The 19,757-nt window shown below is 36.8% G+C and overlaps 1 protein-coding gene across 4 annotated transcripts in view; it reads left to right on the forward strand.

Annotated features, from left to right (window-relative positions):
• Positions 1-19,757, forward strand: part of LOC102669442 (uncharacterized) — a 117,222-nt gene that overhangs the window by 66,061 nt on the left and 31,404 nt on the right. For 2 of the 4 annotated variants that reach the window (XM_041012121.1, XM_041012122.1), the window contains exons 1-2: positions 5,798-6,128; positions 6,891-6,998. The exons of 1 other annotated variant lie outside the window; for it this stretch is intronic. The gene's annotated coding sequence lies outside the window, so the exon portion shown is untranslated. Of the gene's footprint in view, positions 1-5,797; positions 6,129-6,864; positions 6,999-19,757 lie in introns of those variants that run through there. One more of the 4 variants, XM_026126716.2, reaches the window with a different exon arrangement.

Raw genomic sequence — 19,757 nt, forward strand, 5'->3', positions numbered from 1 at the left:
TGATAGTCTTTTGTATAAATTGCTATATTGAGGATATGAAATGATGATTCAAATTGTGAGTATGTGATGAATTGTGGAATAACATGTGCTTTGAGATTATAATATTGTTATTGAGATTGAGTATAAGTGTAAAGTTGAACATGTGTTAATTTGTGAGATACGTGAAAACATGTGATGGTGGATTGTGACACTATGAGATGTGAAATTGTGAATGAGTTTTAGTTGTGGATAAGTGTGTAGTTAACACTTGATGTGAAATTACTTGTGTTGTAAGCTATGAATTGTACAATAACCCGACCAGTGTTATCTTGAGAAAAGTGTAAATGCGCAGTGTTAAAGAGAAAGTGTAGGTTTCCTATTTAGGAACCAGTGTTAAAGAGAAAGTGTAGGTTCCTATTTAGGAACCAGTGTTAAATTGTAGCGCAATATGTTGTACGTGTTTAAGGCACGAGTGTGAGGTCGTGGGTATTGCATAATTCACTAGCAGTGTCTGTGTGCTAAAATGATTTTAGGGGTTGGACCTGAATCAGGAGGGAGAGGCCCTGACGGACTCTTCGGAGTATAGGCCTTGGGGGTCATCGGGTTTGAGTGCTCCTTTAAGCCTATGCTGATCCCATATGGTTGGAGCATTCTCGCAAAACATCGTGACCCTGACTGGTCTCCCTATGATCTTACTTAGTGAGAGTGACCTGACAAACTCATTGTGTGGTGTGTCTTGTTATGTACTCCTAAGCGCCCCAGGGTGGTTTTTCACTGACATGGTATCACATTGCATATAGGCTTGAGTCTTAGCATAACTGTCACATACGCTTGCTAATTGTTTATTATTAAATTAATGTGTTATTATGTCTTGATCGGAGTGTGTGATTCCTGTGTATAATGATTGATGATTGAAAGGTGTGATTGATGAATGACAAAGTGATGAAATAATGTGAGATATGCTAAGTAAATTGTATTTGGCTACTATATGTTGTGTTGTTTCTCTCTAGTAGTTAGCAATGTGATAACTCACTCCCGGTTTGCTGTTTGTGTTTGGATCCTGTGATGATCTTGAACTTTGTGTTCGGGGGAGCAGATGAATAGGTGGATGACTATGAAGAACCTCATGCTAGAGGACACGGGAACATCATGCTCTGATAGGATGTGACATTAGGATATAGGTTCTATATTAATTGTATGAGACTTATATGACTTTCTTTGAGTTGAGATGACTTTATTATTTATTTGGACAAGTTTGAATATGATGTAGAAGAAAGTGAATGTGAGCCTTTTACCCCTTTGAAAAGCTTGTATTTAAAAATGTTTTAAAAATACTTTTAATTAATATTTGAATTTTCATTCCTTTATTAATATATATGTGAGGGGTAGAGGGTGTCACATGTGGATGCAAAGAGAAATTTGTGGAACTTGATAAGAAGGTGAAAGGAAATGTTTCTTTTGGAGATTCTTCCAAGGTGCAAATCCAAGGAAAAGGTACCATTTTAATTTCTTTAAAAGATGGTGCTCACAAATTAATCACGGATGTTTACTATGTTCCTAAACTAAAAAGCAATATTTTGAGTTTGGGACAACTTGTTGAAAAGGGGTATGAAATTCATATGAAAGATTGTTGTTTATGGCTTCGAGATAAAAATTCTAATTTGATTGCCAAGGTGTTTATGTCAAGAAATAGAATGTTCACTTTGAACATTAAAACCAATGAAGCAAAATGTTTGAAGGCTAGCATAAAAGATGAATCATGGTGTTGGCATATGAGATTTGGGCACTTGAATTTTGGAGCACTAAAATCCTTAGGAGAGGAGAAGATGGTGAAAGGGATGCCTCAAATCAACCATCCTAATCAATTGTGTGAAGCATGTCTCCTTGGAAAGCATGCAAGAAGGAGTTTTCCAAAAGAAGCTAATTCAAGAGCAAAGGAGCCTCTCCAACTTGTTTACACCGATGTGTGTGGCCCAATCAATCCTCCTTCATGTGGTAACAATAAATATTTCTTGCTTTTTATTGATGATTATAGTAGAAAAACTTGGGTTTATTTTCTAAAGCAAAAATCTGAGGCATTTGTAGCTTTTAAAAATTTTAAAGCTCTTGTGGAAAAGGAGAGTGGTTATGTAATCAAAGCTTTAAGATCCGATAGAGGTGGCGAATTCACATCAAAAGAATTTAATGAATTTTGTGAAAAATATGGGATTCGTCGCCCTCTAACGGTTCCTAGATCTCCACAACAAAATGGGGTAGCTGAGAGAAAAAATAGAACTATTCTTAATATGACTAGATGTATGTTGAAGGCTAAAAATATGCCAAAGGAATTTTGGGCCGAAGCTGTTGCATGTGCCGTTTATTTGTCCAATCGCTCCCCAACAAAGAATGTCAAAGATCAAACACCACAAGAAGCATGGAGTGGAGTGAAGCCAAGAGTTGATCACTTGAGAGTATTTGGGAGCATTGCATATGCTCATGTACCCGACCAAGGAAGATTCAAGCTTGATGATCGGAGTGAGAAACATGTGTTCATTGGCTATGATGCAAGCTCAAAAGGCTACAAATTGTACAATCCAAACAATGGAAAGACAATTGTGAGCCGAGATGTCGAGTTCTATGAAGAAGGCACATGGAATTGGGAGGAGAAAGAAGACACTTATGATTTTTTCCCGTACTTTGAAGAAATAGATGAAGAAGCCTTGACTCCAAATGATTCAACTCCAGCACTTTCACCAACTCCTTCAACCAATGAAGCCTCATCATCTTCCGAAGGGAGTTCAAGTGAAAGGCCAAGAAGAATGAGAAATATTCAAGAATTATATGATGAAACTGAAGTTATAAATGATTTGTTTTGTCTTTTTGTTGACAGTAAACCCTTAAACTTTGATGAAGCAATGAAAGACAAAAGGTGGAGACAAGCCATGGAAGAAGAAATCAAAGCCATTGAGAAGAACAACACTTGGGAGTTATCAAGCCTTCCCAAAGGTCATGAAGCAATTGGAGTCAAATGGGTGTTCAAAATCAAGAAGAATGCAAAAGGAGAGGTTGAGAGACACAAAGCAAGACTTGTAGCTAAAGGTTATAAGCAACAATATGAAGTTGATTATGATGAAGTGTTTGCACCGGTTGCCCGCATGGAAACCATTCGTCTTCTTATTTCCTTGGCAGCTCAAATGAAGTGGAGAATTTTTCAGTTTGATGTAAAATCGGCATTTCTAAATGGCTATCTTGAAGAAGATGTCTATGTTGAACAACCAATGGGTTTTGTCATCGAAGGTCAAGAAGGAAAAGTCTTGAAATTGAACAAGGCGTTGTATGGTCTAAAGCAAGCACCGAGGGCATGGAATACCCACATTGACAAGTACTTCCAAGACAATGGGTTTGTTCATTGTCAAAATGAGTATGCTCTTTATGTTAAAACTTTTAATAATGGTGATGTCTTATTTATTTGTCTTTATGTGGATGACCTTATCTTTACCGGCAATAACCCAAATTTGTTTGAAGACTTCAAGGAGTCCATGTCTCGTGAATTTGATATGACAGATATGGGACTCATGTCATATTACTTGGGAATGGAAGTGAAGCAAACGCAGAATGGTATCTTTGTCTCACAAGAAAGGTACACAAAAGAAGTGTTGAAGAAATTTAATATGCTTGATTGCAATCCTGTGAACACACCTATGGAAGGTGGCTTGAAGTTATCAAAGTTTGATGAAGGAGAGAAGGTAGACTCCACGATCTTCAAGAGTCTTGTGGGGAGTTTAAGGTATCTAACCAATACAAGGCCCGATATTCTATATGCGGTGGGAGTTGTGTGTCGCTTTATGGAGGCTCCTACCTCTCCTCATCTAAAAGCCGCAAAAAGAATTCTTTGTTACTTGAAAGGTACAATTGATTTTGGATTGTTTTATTCTCCCTCCAATAACTATAAGCTTGTGGGATTTTGTGATAGTGATTTTGCCGGAGATGTTGATGATAGAAAAAGTACTACCGGATTTGTATTTTTTATGGGTGATTGTGTTTTTACATGGAGTTCTAAGAAGCAAGGCATTGTGACACTTTCTACTTGTGAAGCCGAGTATGTAGCTGCAACTTCTTGCACATGTCATGCCATTTGGCTAAGAAGATTGTTGGAGGAACTTCAGTTGTTGCAAAAGGAAAGCACAAAGATCTATGTTGATAATAGATCTGCACAAGAGCTTGCCAAGAATCCGGTGTTCCATGAACGAAGTAAGCATATAGATACAAGGTATCATTTCATTAGAGAGTGCATTACCAAGAAAGAAGTAGAATTGACTCATGTGAAAACTCAAGATCAAGTTGCGGATATTTTCACCAAGCCTCTCAAATTTGAAGATTTTCGAAGATTGCGAGCAAGACTTGGTGTGCAGAAGAATTTTCCAATTAAGGGAGGATGTTAGATATTAATTAGAAAAATAATAATAACAAGTTTTATGAGGCTTAAATTGTGGAAGATGAAAGTTGTAAGGTTGTGAGTTACAAAGTCTTGAATAAACAATTATGTGAGCATTTAGTATTCTTGAATAAGCAAATTATGTGAGTGGTCACTCTATTTTAGTATAAATAGGGGATCATACTCTTGTATTTGGTGTGCCAAATGAAATAAAATCTTCTTCTTCTTCCAACAAGGCATGGTTTGATTTTTTTAAAGATTTAAACCAAAACAACTTAATACTCGATTGATTATCTAAAAATAATATTTTTTGGAAGATCAGTTTGAAATTTTTACAAGTTACTTCTAAATTGATTTTGAATTACAGAACAATTTAGGGTGCATTCGTGATGATTTTTAGTTCTTTTAACTCACTTTGAAAGTCTCTTATTCTATTAAATTAGGTTAAGAGTGTATTTATATCTTAGTGACAACAATTGTAGTGAAGCTTAATGATGTAGATTATTTATGAAAGTAAAAAGATATCCTTTCAGCACTTCTACATATTTAATCTTACTTTGGAATTATTGAAGAAATTTGAGAGTTTAATTTATGTTAAATTCATTGTGTATATTTGTAAGAGCACTTGGGTTGATAAAAAGTAATAATAATTTTATATTTACTTTGGTAGATTTGAAGAAGTTAGCTTATCAGATCGAGTCTTTCATTATGGAAGAACAAGCTAAATATATGTTTTATGTTCAAGATTTTTGTGATGAAAAATGATAAGTGATTTTGCCCAAAATTGATGTTGTAAGTACTATTCAATATCCATTTTGGCATAAACTAATATTGTTTATGCTTTTCTTTTTTGCTACTTGCTACTACTATATCACATTCATTTTTGGGAGAATTGATGTTATATAATGAATTTCAACAATGATTTTTACAATTGATGTTAAAAATGATCTACTTTTAACATTGATAGTTTCAACATCAATTTTGAATTGATGTTGAACATTCAAAATCACCTTTGTTAACAACATTTCTTTTCTAGTAGTGCTTACTAATTATTTTAGGAGCTTAAAAGTTTAATTTTTTAATTTTAATTTATGCGAGTCAATGTTTTTTTAATTTTGGTTTGTGTATATTTTTTTTGTTTATTTCTAATACTTAAAAATTTATATTTTTAATTTTAATCTCTTTAAGATTATAATTTTTTTATACTTATAATCCTAAAAAATTTAAGATTAAAAAATTAAAATTGAAAAAACATAAATTAATATAAATTAAAAATAAACAAAATATTTACCGGAACTAAAATTAAATACAAACTTACATTACATACTGTCAACTTTTTATTGGTGATTGGGATAAGAAGTGTGTGGTGATTTAAATCCGACCCATAGATCGATCCATCGTCCTTAATTATCCTTAACATAAGAATACTCACATATATACCATCACGTACTATCCTCCCTCTCACTCACTTTTGCTCTCTGATTTCACCTCAATGCACCACACTGCACGTAAGTACTCACTACCTTTGGCTCTTCTTTACTATGGATGAAGCTGCAGGCAGCCAACCCTAGCTTGCATATCCCCTCACTCTCCATTTCAGCCGCAAGCCACGCACCATTCTTCATCTCTTATAGTTTTACTTCATCTCCGTTCATAGCATATATATTATTATGCGTAAGTGAACCAACCACTCACCTCCTCATCTCCGACCACCACCAGCAGCCTAACCAGTCAGGTAAATTATGCTATTTATTTATTTATTTATTTATTATTAGTATTATTATTAGTGCAAAAAAGACACTCCGACATTAAAAAAAATGTTTGTAGCGGCCGGTTATAATAATTGACGGTAAAAATGTCAAAAAAATGACCAGTTAAAAGCACTTGAACGTGTGTGGTAATCGCTGTTGTACATTTACTTGTTTCTGATCTTTTGTTTAAGCCTGTGTTTGGAAACAGGTGGATCTGGATGTTGAAAAAACTGTGCTAGTCGGTTTCAAGCTTTAGGGAAAAAATAATTATTTAATTTGTATGTGTTTCTTTTAATATTATTTAAGTTGTATATGGGATTTTTGTACATTTTTTTTTATTAATTTGAGTCAAATTTTATTATTTTTCTTAGTTTAAATTATAATTGATATTAAAATAATTTTTTTTAACATCTTTCTAATTTAAAAATAAATATGTCAAAGAATATATAGGATGATCTTTTAATTTGATTATATCCCAAATGTTGCTTTGCATCACAAATGAACAAAATTTATTAGGATATAACAAACAAATAAACATTTAGGATATAGAATTTTTTTTTATTAATTTATGATTAAAAATAAATTAATTTTACTATTTTTAATATTATATAAAATAAACTAAGTACTACACTAATTAATATAAAATTATAGTATTTCTGGGACAACCTGTAGTCTGCTGGCTGCTGCTAAACGTTTTTGTTGTGTGGCTGACACTTTAAGCTGCCATACATAACATATATGAACAGGACTTGCCCGCCATGAACCACCATACATGCGTGAACCAACTGCAGTGACTTCCTCTTTAACCAACCCTTGTGAACTATAGGAACCACGTGCAGTAGCGAATCAGCGAGGTAAAATGTGCTATGCTCACTTTATTATTATTTTTTTGTTATTATTATCAACTTTTGTGCCAAAATCTCATTCATTTGTTCTTACCGTTTTATTTGTTATAATAATACTGACAGTATGCAAGGTTGGAATCTAAATTTTGTATATACTAGTCAAACTTCTTGTCTATTTAGGTCGATCCTGATCGATAATCTTTCTCGATCTATTTTTTTTAGATGGACCAAGGGACAGATCCAAAGGGGGTGATAGCGTTTGGTATTCGAGGCCCAAACAATCCTCCAGAGAAAGGGAGAGAGAGAGAGAGAGAGAAAACTTGAGAACGAGAGAGAGAGGAGATCTTTTTCTTAATTACATTCCTCAAAACTTGTTCGTACATTTATAGCCACTAGTGGTGGTTACAATAGAAAACTAACTTCCTAACAGAAATCCTAACCTACTGATTTATTCTTCTTTATTCCTTCTAGAATATTCAAGCGCGCTCCTACGCACATTCATGCCTTCATGGTTTGTTTATTACGTAGTCTTTCAGATGCATGAGCGTGCTACTGTGCCATTTGGGCCTTGCTGCTTGCACCCCTACTCTATTATTCGTATCATTCCCGCTTGCTTCGAATAACACCTTGTCCTCGAGGTGATGTATTGCTTGGAGGGTCGTCCACTCTTCCCACGACGTTTTGTTAGGGTGCAGGCCTCTTCATTGAACCAGCACAAGGTGCTTCGGCCCTATATCCGAAGGAATGGTTTTGTGAGCTAGAATAGCTAATGGGGTCAGAACTGGTTGATTATCCACGGCTAATGGGGGAAGCTCCTCCATTTTTGCTGATGCGGGAGTCCCTACAAAGGGTTTTAAGTTTGAACAATGGAACATTGGGTGGATTCGTGAGGTTTCAGGTAAGGCTAGCTTATAAGCAACTGGTCCCATCCTTTCGGTGATCCGGAATGGCCCATAAAAACGCCTTGCGAGCATAGAATGAACTGCACCTGAGGCTGTGGACTGACGATATGGCCGTAGTTTAACTAAAACCCATTCACCAACTTGAAACTCGTGATCCCTTCGATGCCCATCTGCAATAGCTTTCATATGCGTTTGGGCCTTAAGTAACTTCTGACGGAGTAAGGTGAATATGGCCTCTCATTGACTGAGCAAGTCATCAACTACTTCCACCTTGGCCGTGCCTGTTAGATATTGAGGGAAGGAGGGAGGTTTGCGTCCAAACGTTACTTCGAAGGGTGTCATTCCCGTAGAGGAATGGACGGAAGTGTTATAAGACCACTTAGCCCATAACAAGAAGCGACCCCAGGAGTTTGGTTTATGGTGAATGAAAGCTCTTAAGTATTGTTCAATGATCCTATTTGCCACCTCCGTTTGGCCATCTGTTTGGGGATGGTAGGCAGAACTCATTGAGTTTAGTGCCACTCAAATGAAACAAAGCTTGTCAAAATTTGCTGACGAACAACGGGTCACGATCAGAGACAATACTTCTGGGCATGCCATGGAGTTTGCCTACTAATTCAATGAAGAGCTGAGCAACGCTTTGTGCCGTATGATGGGAAGGAAGCATACTGAGGTGTAGCCCTTTCGAAAAGCGATCAACAATCACAAAGACATAAGTGTTGTTGCGATAAGCTGGAAGTCCCATGATGAAGTCCATGGAGAGGTCCTCCCATGGCTGCGAAGGAACTGGTAACGGGCATAATAAACCCCGAGATTTTGCAGGTTCATACTTCACGAGTTGACAATCCACACACTGGGCCACAAATTTACGAGTGTCACTACTCATTGTCTGCCACATGAAATTTTCTGCTACACGATTCAAGGTTTTTCGATAACCCATATGGCCTCCTGTTGGTGTTTGATGAAATTTCGTGAGCAAAGCTTTGATGAAAGTACAGTCTGAGGGTAACCAAATACGCCCTCGATACAAAACAAAGTTGGGTGTTAACACATGGTCAGGGTAGGTGGCTGGGTCTGCGTGAACCTTCTCCCTTAAGGTTATAAATTCATTATGCGACTGCAATTCCTTAGACAGATCTTCAAGAAACACAAAGTGAGGCATTGAGAGGATGAAAAGCGAGGCACTTGGTACCTCTGAACATCGTAATAGCGCGTCTGCAACCACGTTAGTTTTGCCCGTTCTATATTGTATAGAGTAATCAAAACCCAACAAACGTGCCAAATATCGGTGTTGCTCCGGCATTTGAACAACCTGGTTCATTAATTCTTTTAAGCTTCTATGATCCGTCAAAATTACAAAGTGGTGCCCCAAAAGGTATTGCCTCCACTTCTTAACAGCAGTGGTAATGGCAGCTAGTTCACGAACATAGGTGGAGGAGCTAAGCAACTTAGGGTAAAACTATTTTCTAAAGAAGGCTATTGGGTGTCTTCCTTGTGACAACACTACGCCCATTCCCGAGCCGGAGGCGTCTGTTTCCACCACAAAGGGTTTTGTGAAATCAGGAAGTGCTAATACTGGGAAATTAGTCACGACATTCTTCAAGTTTTGGAAGGCAACTGTAGCTTCAGGAGTCCATGCAAACCCTTCCTTAGTTAAAAGTCACGAGAATGGTGCTGCTAAAGTAGCGTGTTGCATTCCTTGGTCGGAGACCACATGACCCAGATACTCGATCTGTTGTTGAGCGAAGGAACATTTGGAAAATTTTAGTGTAAACTTACCTTCCATTAAGACCTAAAATGCAACCTCCAAGTGATCCCTGAAGGAACGACTATAAATCAAGATATCATCGAAGAAGACGATGATATACTTGCGTAGATGCGGCTGGAACAAGCGGTTCATTGTTGCCTGAAACAAAGAAGGTGCATTACAAAGTCCAAAGGGCATTACATGAAACTCATAGTGTCCATGGTGAGTGCGGAAGGCTGTCTTGCTTGTATCGGATTCTTTCATCAAAATCTGATGATATCCTTGCATTAGATCGAGCTTAGAAAACCACGTTGCTCCCCCTAGTTCATCTAATAATTCATCCACCGTAGGTATAGGAAAGCGATCACGCACTGTGATAGCATTCAATGCCCTATAATCCATGCAAAATCGCCATGTTCTGTCGCGTTTCTTGACTAATAAAACTGGTGACGAGAAGGGACTTGAGCTATGTTGTATGTGACCATTGCGAAGCATCAAAGCCACTTGTCTTTCAATCTCTTGTTTTTGAAAGTATGGGTAGCGGTAGGGTCTTACGTTTATGGGTGTTGAGTTAGGAAGGAGGTTGATCGAGTGGTCTGTGGCTCGTGATGGGGGAAGGTTCGTTAATGGTTGGAAGAGGGAGGAATATTTAGTGAGTAAGGTTTGAATTGCCGGTATCGAGTGAGTCAATGGTAAGGGTTCGGGATGATGAGAGTCAAGTTGAATGTGAAAATAGGTACTAGTGTTACCTGTGTTCATAAGGCGTCGTAGCTGTGATGGTGATATCTGATCAATATTTGCATCACGATCACCCTTGAGCTCAATCAATTTATCATTATAAATGAATTTCATGGTGAGAGTTGCGTAGTCTGTTAGGACAGGTCCCAGTGACTTTAGCCATTGTACTCCTAGCACTACGTCAGCTCCGCAAATTGGAAGAATATGGAAATCAACCAAGAAAGTGTGTGCCTGAATATGTACCGCAACTTCCGGGCAAACTTGGTTGCACTGCAGCTCCTCGCCATTACCTACTGTTACTCGAAGAGTAGAAGTTGTTTGTGGTTGCAAGCTTAATGTTGTAACCAACTCTTGCTATAGGAAGTTGTGTGTGCTTCCTCCATCAATGAGAATCTGAACACGGTGGTTTCCAATGAGGCCCGTGACTCACAAGGTTTCCGGGGCTCCGTGACCGGAAAGCGCATGAAGACTTATCTGAGCTGGTGATGTCTCCTGTGAAGCTACAAGAGCTGTTGGAGACGATGGGTTGGAATCAGAATCCTGCAGGCACTCCTCATCCTCTGTAACAAATAGGAACAAGGACGGGGTGCACTTATGGCCCCGTGAGTACTTTTCGTCATAATTAAAACATAATCCCTTCTCCCTTCGAATAGCTAATTCTTCTGGGGAAAGGCATTTAAAGGGAATAGTGGTTGTGGCAGGTTTAGTTGGTGAAGGAGTTAAGAGCGACTCAACTGGTTTAGTGACAACCGGCGGTGATAATCGTGAAGGAAAACTATACGACAGACTAGGGGAGGTTCGAACAGAAGATCGTCGCCCATCTAGCTGTTGAGACTTTGGCAAGTGTACCAAATCGCTCTTAAGTAGTAAACCTCGGAAGTCCGAGTATCGTGTCCGCAGGGATTTTATTGCACTTGTTAAATACTTCTCAATTTGTAAGTAAGAATAAAAAAAACAGGAATAAGTGTAGGAATAGAGTGCGATTACTAAATCAAATAGTTTAAAAAAGGAAAGACAATTAATAAAGATGCCAAGACCAGACAAACCCAATTGGCCTACGATGCATGTAAATATGATATTCATTACCAATGCACTGGTATTAGTTATACCCACATCTGTTAACTACTTGCCCCTGATGCCTCACGTTGGCAAGCCTATTTTAACTACCTATCTCCCAAATGCCTTTGCGAAGATTCAATAATTAAAATGCATTAAGATTAAGTTCTAGATGTTGCTTAAATGCATGGGCAGTGGGTTATCACTCTATGCCTAGCAATGGTAACCCAAGAATTCTTTTCTTAAGATGTTCTGTTAGGCGTTACCCTTTTCCAAGTGTATAACCCCTAAAACTAATGCATGCATTGAATCTTAAATATTTATTGGGAAATACCCTCTCCCGAGCGAATAAAACCCAAAAGAAGTTTAAGAACAAATGCAAGATAACAAGAAAAGAATTAGAACAGAAAAACCTGGAATCAATTCCTTTTGCATTGATAACTCTTGAAGCTCATCGTACATCGTTGGCTTTTTAGGCCTGCCAGGCCCTAGCTAGGGGATTAGCCACTCATGGTCATTGAGGTCTTACAATTAGGGGTGAAGGAAAGAATGGGGATAATAAAAACAAAGAATAATAAGAGAAAGGAAAACTCAAGCTTGAAGTACTGAGAACTGTGCTCTGAGACGAGGTGAGTTTTCCTTGGGACTGACTCTCTATTTATAGTTGCTGAAGTGGGCTTGTGGGCTACGTAGTCGCGCTCAGCGCCACACCTCGTGCTTAGCGCGTACAGATCGCGCGCTGGGCGCGCCATGCAGGCTTAGCCTGTGCTTCTGTTGGATCGCGCGCTGGGCGCCTAGCTGGGCTTAGCGCGCGTAACGGTTGCTCCTTCGTGCTTAACGCCACGCTTAGCGCCTGCAATTAATTGCTCACTTAGCACGTGATGCGCGCTTAGCGCCACTGTTGGGCTGGGCCTGCTTCAGAATTTCTTCTTTTTCTTCCTTTCTGTTGCCATTTTTGCTTAATGTACCCTCATTTTTCGTATCTGCAACCAGAAATTCAATTTAATTAATTTTTTCAACTTTTAATCATAAATAACTACTAAATAATTAATTTTAAGTAAAAATTTGACTATTTAACTACGATTAATTCACAATTATTTAGCAGTTATCACTAGCATCCTTTCCTCATGCAGCCTAGCAAAGGAGATTGCCTGAACCAACGAGTGAGGCTGCATAACTTGCACCTCCCGTTGAATCACTGGATTTAGTCCTGACACAAAACAACTTAGCACAAACGGTGCCAGCAAACCAATTATACGGTTAGCAAGAGCTTCAAACTCCGAGAGGTAAGCGGAGACAATTGATCGCTGTGTCAACTTACAGAGCAAACCTGTTGGATCTTCATAGGTTGAAGATAAGAATCGTGCGTGGATGGCGTGTAAAAAAGTGGACCACGAAGACAATTGACCATTCCTATGCATCCATTGAAACCAGGCTAATGCTAAGCCTTCCATGTAAAAAGATGCTATGGTGAGTCTTTCGTGATCTGGAGTTGCATGATATTCGAAGAACTGCGTGATCTTGAATATCCAGCCTTCTGGATCAGAGCCATTGAAGCGCGAAACTTCGAGCTTCATACGGTAAGTCGGATTCGTGGTCGTTGCACCTGGAGATGGCGATGGCACTCGCGGAGATGCGTGCTCTGTCTCTAACTGAGTCATACGATGCAGAAGCTCGTCGAACTTGGAAGACGAAAGTCTCGCAAATGCCTCTTCCCAGTGATCAGCACTTGTTTTTGATCGAGTAGCTTCAGCCATGGTGTGAGCAATGAAAGCACCAATGATAGCGTTTGGTATTCGAGGCCCAAACAATCCTCCAGAGAAAGGGAGAGAGAGAGAGAGAAAACTTGAGAACGAGAGAGAAAGGAGATCTTTTTCTTACATTCCTCAAAGCTGGTTCATACATATATAGCCACTAGTGGTGGTTACAACAGAAAATTAACTTCCTAATAGAAATCCTAACCTACTGATTTATTCTTCTTTATTCCATCTAGAATATTCGAGCGCCCTCCTACGCACGTTCATGCCTTCATGGTCTATTTATTATGTAGTCTTTCAGATGCATAGGCGTGCTATTGTGCCTTTTGGGTCTTGCTGCTAGCACCCCTACTCTATTCGTATCACGGATCCAAAGGGGGCCTCTTATGACCCTTTGTGTATATATATATAAGAAAAAAAAAGAAAAATTAAAATATAAAAATACTAATAACATCAATTTTTCCATGTGATCGCTGCAACTGCTCTTTAAGTACCAATTTCCTCTTGTCTCATCACTAGAATCTCGGGTAGCATAGTAAAGATGTCACTGTCATGCTCTTTAATGAAATTTGCTTGATGCTTGTTTTTATTATCAATTCTTCTCCACATGTCCAAAATTTTCACAATAGTGACATTGTGGTTTTCCAAGATGCCAACAATCCTTCTATATTTTTCTTGATTGGTCTTAGAGAAATTTCTAGAATTTTGTGTATTTCTAGAAACTTCTCCATCTTTCTTTCCACCATTTTTTTTAATTGAGACCGTAATTTAAACTTTGATTGGAAGGCATTCTCGACAAAGTCTTCATTATGCCGTTTCAATCTTTGCACATACACAATCCATAAGTTATATCCCTGATAAAGTAGACAAATCTTTGTTTTGTCCTCCTTAAATTCAAGAAGAAATTTCCGTAAGAACCCAAGTGTCACACTTTGTTTCTTTCTCTTTCCTTCGTACCAAGTGTTTCCCTCTCTTAAGTTTCTCACAACAATCTTAGTACTTCTCACACTTCTGATTATAGTTAGTTGCACATACATAAAGATCCCATGACCTCTATTTATAGGCCCCAAGCCACTAAAACACAACAACATAAGCCTAATAAAAAACACTCAATAGTCTTATGCGTATCAGATTAATATATGAATTAAACAAATTGTCCCATCTAACTGAGCATCAGACTATCCTCAATCTCATCACAATAGACGATCCTCATAAGATCGAACGTCCATCAGAATGAACAATATATTTTGAGTTACAGACCACAATTCTCCACCTTGACTCTAAATTTGAGCCAGACGATTCCTTCCACCATAGTGTTACTCTCCCACTTTTGAAACTATATTTCAAGAGAAATTAATCAAGTCTAAGGTTGAACTTTGACCTTGGTAGAGATTTTGTGAACATAGATGCAATTTTCACAATCCTAACTCCTTCAAATTCAACCACATCTCTTATGAAGTGAAGCCTAACATCAATATTCTTTCTCCTCTCATGGTAAACTTGACCGATTTGTAAGGTGGATAGCACTTTGGCTATCATAGTGAATTATCACATAGTTTTGTACAATTTCTAGTTCACCAATCATCCCTTTTAACCATACTCATTTTGCAATAGCAATATACTCTTGATTCAGTTGTAGATAGATCTACCATGGGCTGTAAGTTTCCTTTCCAACAAATAGTAGCCCCAAACAATGTAAATGCATATCTAAATAAGGACTTCATAGTATCCACATGCTCTACATACTTTGCATCAACATGCCCCATAATAGCATCTCCACCTTGAGCTACCTTCTTATACTTTAGACCAGATTCCAAAGATCCATTCACATATCTCAATACCTACTTCAAAGCCTCCCAATGAGCTTGACCTGAATCGGCCCTAAACCTTTTTACAATGTGAATAGCATGGGCCAAGTTTGGCCTACTACAAACCATACCATACATGATGCTTCCTACTCTACTAGCATATGGAACAATATCCATCTTCTTCCTTTCCTCTTCAATATTAGGAGCTTGAGTAATTGAGAGCTTAGTGTGATGTCTCAAAGGTGTGCTTACAAATTTAGATTGATGCATCCTAAACCTTTCTACTACCTTCTTCAAATAGCCCGCTAAGATAAGAACAATTTTCTCTTCATCTGATCTATAACAATATCAATCCTAAGTATCCTCCTTGCAATACCAAAATCCTTCATGATCATCTCAAATTCTGAACTTAATCTCTCCTTGAGCATACTAATCTCATCCTAGCTTGTTTGAGGTAGCTATAAGAATATCATCTACATACAAAAGCAAGAAAATGTGACATTGTTATTCTCTTTTCAAGATTTAGACATAACTACTCCTTAGAAAACCTTCATTTGATCTTCTGCAAACCCCTTAGGTTGTTGCATATAAATGGTCTCCTCAAGGTCTCCATGTAAAAAAAGTTGTCTTGGCAACCAATTATGGTAACTCCAGATCATACTGATTTACAATTGCCATCAAGATCCTTATAGAATAATGTTTTACCACAGGTGAGAAAATTTCATTATAATTAACTCTGTCCACTTGTGTAAAACCCTTAGCCACAAGTCTTGCCTTGTACCTCGACTTCTTCACACTTGGAATGTTTTTCTTTTTCTTGAAGACCTACTTGCATCCAACTAGTGTTAACTCGTTGGCAAGTGCACCAAATTCGTCACAAGTAGTAAAATACTCGAAAGTCCGAGTGTCGAATCCACATGAACTTTGTTTGTACTTAGATTAAAGCAAATCCAATTTACAAGCAAGAGATAAGAAATTTAAGATAAAAGAGGCAGAAAGATAAAAGATATAAGATAAAGATTTAAAAAGGAAAGATAAGAGATAAAATATTTAAATTAAAAGATGATAAAGATAAAAAATAGAAGATAAAAAAATAAGATAAGAAACAAAAAATAAAAGATAAAGAAAGATAAGAAAAAAAAGATAAGATGAATAAAAGATAAGTTCTCAAAATGTGATAATGTTGTTGGGACCTTGCATGCCCTCTTTGCCTTGGATCTGTTCTACCCACACCTATCCATTTACTCGCCCCTAATGTCTCACGATGACAAGCTTATTTTATTTACCTATCTCTCAAATGCCTTTGAAAAGACTCAATAAATAAAATGCATGAAGACTAGATTCTAGATGTTTGCTAAATGCATGGGCAATAAGTCACCATTCTATTCCTAGCAATGATGACCTTATGATTTCTTGCCTTATCTGTTCTGTTAGGAGTTACCCTCTCCCGAGCAACTTACCCCAAAAGAAAATAAAGATGAAAATGCAAGATAAAGTAGAGAAGAAAATAGGTGTCTTGTTTGACATGTGCAAATGCCAAAGCACTAAACACCCTCAAGTTGGAATAGTTTATTGGTTTCTCACTCCATACTTTCATAGGTGTCTTAGAGTCTAGAGCAAACGATGGACATCTGTTTGTCAGATACATTGCAATATTTGTAGCTTCTCCCTAGAAACTTTTAGGCAGACCTACTCTTAAAAACATGCACCTCACTCGTACCAAGATGATCTTTTTCATTCTCTCAATTAGGCCATTTTGTTGAGGAGTTCTTGCTATAGTCTTATGTCTCTTAATTCCTAGTTTTCTTCCAAACACATTAAATTGTTCTGAAACAAATTCCAGCCCATTGTCAGTTCTCAAAACTTTCAATTTTGTTCCTTGCTAATTTTCCCCAAGTGTGTAACACTCCTAGAACCTTTGAAATGTTTCAGACTTATTCTTCAATATATAAATTCACACTCTTTTAGAGAAATTATCAATAATTGCAAGAAAATAGGAACCCCTCCATGAATCATCACCCTTGAAGGACCCCATAGGTTTGAATGAACATACTAAAAGGGCCTACTAGAAACATGTGTACCAGTCCCAAACTTCACTCTATGAGACTTACCCAATATACAATGATTACAAAATTCTAATTTATCCAATTTATCACCATTCAGCAGATTTTGTTTTTACAGTTAGACCAAACCCCTTTCACTAACATGACCTAGTCTTAGAAGCCACAATTGTGTCTTATCCTGTAACGTTTGACTAGCTACAAATGCGTGAGCAATAACAATTGAGCCGTCCAGAATATGCAGACCATTCATTTTAACACCCTTAGCAACAATTAAGGCTCCATTTGAAATCCTAATCAGACCATGTTCTATTTTGGTAGAGTATCTCAAATATCAAACATGCTTATTGACAAAAGAATCCATTTAGGCTCAGGAAGATACCACATATCTTGCAACAACATCTCTCGGTCATCAAACATCTTTAGTCTGACAGTACCCATGCCAATATTAATTTTATGTCGTCCCCAATAAGAGGTATTATACATTTTTCAATTAAAAACAAGTTTTCATTTTAAAACTTTTGTATTTCTTAAGTTATAAATTATTTATTATTTGAATAATCTTTTATGAGAAAAAATAGATAAACTATAGACAAATTTAACTTAGGTTACTAAACAATTAATAATCTAGAAAATTTGTATTTTTTTAACAATTTATTCACTAACTTTTTATTTTTGTAATTTAAGACATGTATATTTAAATAATAAACTTAAGAAAATGTCATGTCAACTAGTTGTGTTTACGGGTTCAAAAATCAAAACCTGTTATCTAACTTATACATGAATGAGTGTAAATAGGTTGGATTGAATTATATATATACATATATATATATATATATATATATATATATATATATATATTAGTATAATTTTCACAAACTATTGCTTTATCAATAAATTGATATAAAATACAATTTTTATCTATTTAACCATTAAATTATATCTACATATTAATAAGATTTTTCGTATCAATTTTTTTAAAATTGAATAACAATAAGGTAATAAAATGATTCATATTTTAGTATATTTTAAAAAAATTATATTACATTAATTTTAATCTATATGAATGAGTTAACGAATAAATTTAGATTAATATAAAATTTCACATAAATAATCTTTGTGAAAAGAATTTTCCATCCAACGGTAGATTTTAAAAAAATATTTTTTTTATCAACATGTGATGTGTTAACTCTTTGGCAAGTGTATCAAATCGCTCGCAGTAATAATTTCTTGGTAATCCGAGTATCGTACCACAGGAATTTTGTTGCACTTATGTGAAGTAGTACTTTTCAGTTTGCACATTGTAAATTTAGTTTGTAAAATTAAAGGCAATTTAAATCTAAGCGGCTACTTCTAAATTAAGGAAAACTCAAGAAATAAAGAAAGAATAAAGTCTATAAAATATTGCTAAAATCTAATAAACATAAGTACCTACTTCCAAATAAAATAAGGAATAACTACTTCTAAGAAAACCCAAATAATAAATAAGGAATAACTACTAAGAAAAAAACTTCAAACAATAAAATAGGGAATAAAATCTATATAATAAATTTGCTAAAACCTAACAAGTCTAATCAGCCTAGATATATGGATTCAGGATTTGTCTGTTATCAATACCAGTGAACTAATTCTGCCCTACATCTATCTATCTACTTGCCCCTGATGCCTCATGATGACAAGCCTACCTTAATTACATATCTTCCAAATGCCCTTTGCAAAGACTTAATAACTAAGATGCATTAAGATTAAATTCTAGATGTTTGCTAAAGCATGGGCATTGGGTTATCATTCTATGCCTAGCAATGCTAACCCCATGATTTCTTTGTTTTATTGTTCTATTAAGCGTTACCCTCTCCCGAGTGGACTAACCCTTAAAACATATTCAAGCATTCATTCCTACCCCTAATTAGGCTTTACCCTCTCCCGAGTGGACTAAAGACTAACAGAAAATAAAGACTGAGATACAGGATAAATAAGAAAGAAAAGCAGATAAAAGAACCTGGAAGGAAACCCTTTAAATGATAACCCAATGATTTCTTCCTTTTATTGTTCTATTAAGCGTTACCCTCTTCCAAGTGGATTAACCCTTAAAACATATTCAAGCATTCATTCCTTACCCCTAATTAGGCTTTACCCTCTCCCGAGTGGACTAAACCCTAACAAAAAATAAGGATTGAGATGCAGGATAAATAAGAAAGAAAGGTAAATAAAAGAACCTGGAGGAAAATCCTCTTTTTATTGATAACTCTTGAAATGCTCCATACATCATTGGCTTTTTAGGCTTGCCAGTCCCTAGCTAGGGGATTAGCTACTCATGGTCATGAGGGCTTTACAATGAGAAGGGAGTGAAAGAAAGGTAATAAAAATATAAGAAAAGGGAAGGAAAAGGAGAGAACTGAGTGCCAGAGGTCTGAGAAATGAGCTCTCAGGAAGTGTTTTCGTTTTCCTAGGCTGACCCTCTTATTTATAAGTGCAAAATTGGGCTTTGGGCCTTCGTAGTCTCGCTGAGTGCGAAGCCTTGCGCTCAGCGCCACCGCGCACTCAGCGCATGTCGTGCGCTTAGCGCCTTGCTTTCTTGCGTGGGCGTGTCTTGCGCTTAGCGCCTTGCTGGGCTGGGCTTCTTCTGATTTTCTTCTTTTTTTCTTCATTTCTGCTCCTTTTTGCTTGTTGTACCTCCCTTTTTCACATCTGCAATCAGAA

Source organism: Glycine max, chromosome 18 (assembly GCF_000004515.6).
Source record: "Glycine max cultivar Williams 82 chromosome 18, Glycine_max_v4.0, whole genome shotgun sequence".
NCBI classification, from domain to species: Eukaryota; Viridiplantae; Streptophyta; class Magnoliopsida; order Fabales; family Fabaceae; genus Glycine; species Glycine max.